The sequence below is a fragment of the Cucumis sativus genome, unplaced genomic scaffold (assembly GCF_000004075.3).
Source record: "Cucumis sativus cultivar 9930 unplaced genomic scaffold, Cucumber_9930_V3 scaffold46, whole genome shotgun sequence".
Classification (NCBI taxonomy): domain Eukaryota; kingdom Viridiplantae; phylum Streptophyta; class Magnoliopsida; order Cucurbitales; family Cucurbitaceae; genus Cucumis; species Cucumis sativus.
Window position 1 is genome coordinate 66,219 of NW_022279550.1, and position 3,808 is coordinate 70,026.

At 30.3% G+C, this 3,808-nt stretch overlaps 1 long non-coding RNA gene across 5 annotated transcripts; it reads right to left on the reverse strand.

Moving 5' to 3' along the window:
• Positions 1–357: 357 nt before the first annotated feature.
• LOC116405934 lies at positions 358–3,305 on the reverse strand. 5 transcript variants are annotated; one of them, XR_004219016.1, is made up of 4 exons: positions 3,137–3,305; positions 2,999–3,055; positions 1,273–1,372; positions 358–561 (listed from the first exon to the last, which is right to left on the reverse strand). It is a non-coding gene; the product is annotated as an uncharacterized LOC116405934 (long non-coding RNA). The 5 variants fall into 5 exon arrangements; XR_004219015.1 differs by having other exon boundaries at positions 2,278–3,055; XR_004219017.1 differs by lacking the exon at positions 358–561 and adding an exon at positions 2,278–2,335 and having other exon boundaries at positions 1,271–1,372.
• Positions 3,306–3,808: the final 503 nt, after the last annotated feature.

Here is a 3,808-nt window from a genome sequence, read left to right on the forward strand (position 1 = left end):
TGTCATTATTTAATATTTTATGACAACAAATAATTCTCATCATTTGCATATTAATGACAGTTATAAAAATGTCACAAATTCGTATAATATGACATTTTTTTCCTGTCAAGTATATGACAATCGTGACAGTTTTTGCAAAATCAAATGCCATTGTTTTGATATTAATGACAGTTACAAAATGTCATGAATTCGTATATTATGACATGTTTTCTATCGTATATTCCTCAATTTATGTTCTTCTTGACGCTTTGCCATTATACTAACCAATTCAATGGCAAGAATATTCTAATACATCACACCCATATGAAAACAACGAGTCAACACTTTAATATATATACATAATAATACACTTTGTAATATTTGTACACTCATTGATTACTAATCATTTTTTGTTAAAATGTAGTTTACATGTAAAAAGAATAAACATTGACATCTTTATCTAACAACAAGCCTAAAATTAGTACATTGGAACCAAGATTTTGCTACCAACCATACAAAAAGTCTTATATCAATCAAAATTGCTCCAAGTTGGCTTCACTGCTCCAATGGATTCTTTTTAACCTAGTAAGAAAGAAAAATCTCATTTTAGAGTATAACTAAAGAACATTATCTAAAAGAATGTTCTATTTAAAGCTAATTAAGACACCGTGAAAATGACACACAACAGAGAAGACAACTACTATAGCTTTAATTATAACATTTTCCAATCAAGTTTGAAACAATTTACATGTAAATAAAAAACAGAAAAGTATGGAATTCCAACCCTTAATAAAAACCATTGAAAATGACATATACAAAATATATGGGTTGACCCAATGGGTAGTGAACAAATGAGCAAGTTAATAAATTATGACATTGTTAAACCTTAGTGGTTTAAACATATGTCCTTAGCCAATATGTCAGACATCAATACTCTCATTGATATAAGATTGAAAAAAAAAACAATAGTAAGATTATAGGAGAAAAAGAAGAGGGCACACTTCTTGTTATAAAATAGAGTGCCCATGACCTCATGCAAACTGTTCAATTCCAGCCCCCCATCCTTCTAACATGACAGGCTATATTATCAGCCAAGTTTCATAAAAAATGTTGACACACAAGAAAACGATAATACCCCCACCCCCCCCCCCCCAATTCCCTTCGGCACTCAATTCAAGCATCCATCTAAAATGTCCAACAAACGGAAATGAATCAACAGTAGAGGGATATGAATCAACATTTGGAAATGAAGCAACAAAGTAGATTCAAATTATAAAATTACAGATAATGTACCAAGGTAGAATCCCAAATAATTGTGCATTGTGAGATATATGCCCCTAAACAAAAGGGTTCCTTGGACACGAACTTATACTTCAAAAATATTGGAGTGTTCCTAAGAAAAAATATAAATACTTATACTCACAAAAATGAAAAAATTATTATTGGGCAATATGAACAAATACTATCCATCTATATTGCCTTACAAAAGGAATCTTAAAAGTATAGTAACAAAAATTGGCTAAAATATATGCACAAAATTATTTGAGACAAGTAATGTTACATAGAACCATAGGTACAAGAATACTTTGATTCACTTATATTTACACAGCAGAAGCCATGCTTTAGAAATTTGGCATATTGTAACCATTCCACCAAAGCATTTTTAGTCACCTATGAAATTTCAACAGAAGGCCGTAGGATATCTTACAATTAATTTGATGCAGTGTAAGACGGATGTGTTGTGAGGGATAGGTCATTTAAGATAATTATTAGCAAGATTTATGGATCATAGCAAAGAAATATTTGCATCAAAAGTTTGAAAAATATATTGTAGACAACATGTAACTCACAATTCAAACAACTTATCCAGTTTCTCGAGTTCAGAAGGAATATCATTCAATTGCCTAGAAAAATTAAACTCAATTGCTAAAGTTGTCTAATAAGTACACAAAAAATGTTTCCTAAACATGTTTAAGCACGTTTCTTCTTCTAACATACTAAAATATGTTCCTTATCAAAACACGTTTAGGAAGAAATGATCATTTAAGCACATTTAGGAAGAAATGTGTTTCCTAAATACGTTTTAGCGCATTTCTTCTTCTAACATGCATAAATATGTTCCTTATCAAAATACGTTTAGGAAGAAATGATCATTTAAGCACGCATAAAGTAAAATTAAGAAAAAGACTACCATAGCTATAAGATAGTCATAGCACTTCAACATGTATTTAGGCTCAAGAACCACTAGAACACCCCTAAAAAGGTAAACTCACACCCACACACTAAGAGAGAGAGAACCTGAAATTCTTTGAAGTATATAAAACATGTATCATATAGAGAAGAAAGTCCATGCTATCTGAAACACGGGAACAATAAGGATTGCATAAAATAGGAAAAGTCCACAATCAAAAGAGAACCAAACCATCTAGTAAACACTGAAAAGAGTAAAAGTCACATGGAATGATGTTCTTTTAGTATGAATATACTCAAATTGTGAAATGGGCTAAAGTAATTTCTACCAAAGAAATTTCCACTTCAAAGAAGAAAGAAGAAATCTGATGTTGAGATTCCCACTTGAAAGAAATATGAAATGAAAATGTTTTGTCAATTAAAAAGTGGTATCACTCAACCACATTAAACCAAATAAAATAATAGGTAAAGATTAAAAAAAAAAAAGGAAAAACAATGAACTAAGAGTTCTATGAAATGGATCTGCTGAAAGAATTGGAACTTTCCCACATTTATTACTCGTTTCTTTGAGCATATAAGTTGTACAGACATGTTCAAATTTGAATTATCTTCATATGCTTTTACTTGGATGTTGAATCATTTAACTTCCTTATCTGATTCTTCTAAAATTGCAAAGAAAGGAGTGAATTATTGAAAGGACGTTCATTTGTAAATATAGAAATGGAATTTAGGCATTTTATATTTGTACAATAAAATACCGAATCGCAGGTAATAATTGGGCGCTGATAAACATATGTTCATCTTCACCTTCAAATATAGAACATATTACCTCCCAATAACCCGGTATAGATGCTAAAATGTCTTTTCCTTTTCTATGTCCATGCTCCTAAACAATCATAAATCACAATCTTAAATAAGGAACACTATCCCCATATCCTACTACAACTATAATTTTTCCCATAATTACCTTTGCTTCTTGCAAATATTCTAGCACAACCCCAGTACTCTTATTAAGCCCTCTAATCACTTTCATCAGTGTGTTTTCATTGATAAGATCCCCTAAAAATAGATTTCCCAGGTATTCAAGAAATTATTAGATTATGAAATAATTAAAAAGAAAATAACTTGGCAGCTAGGGCATAAGTACAATACAAAAATTCAACCTCATTTGTAATTATATTACTACAAATTGCAATTAACTCAACTTGAAGTGACTTTTTTTGTAACTATGAGAGGAGCACTAAAATAGAGTTGCAAGTTTTCAACTACTCAAGATAAATATTTCTTTTAAATAAAATTTGTGATTAGAAGGACAATAACCTATCATTAAGTGTGGCAAATGAACCAACAAAGTTACATTCAACCAACTAGAAAAATAATAGCCAATAAAAAATTAAATAGCTAAACTACTAGCAATTAATATTTAAAAATGGTAAAATGCAAATCATTCATTATAGCTACACTACAAGAAAAATGGTCTACGATGACAGTTATTTTATGTCGTAAATGAACCCTATGCATTAGAGAGTGTCTAAAGAATAAACTAAAACTCAGAGAGCTAATAAAACATATTATTAGCTAGCGTGAGAGAGGCATTCCTTCTAATTGACAGGAATGCACCTAAAGTAAGTTTAGATCA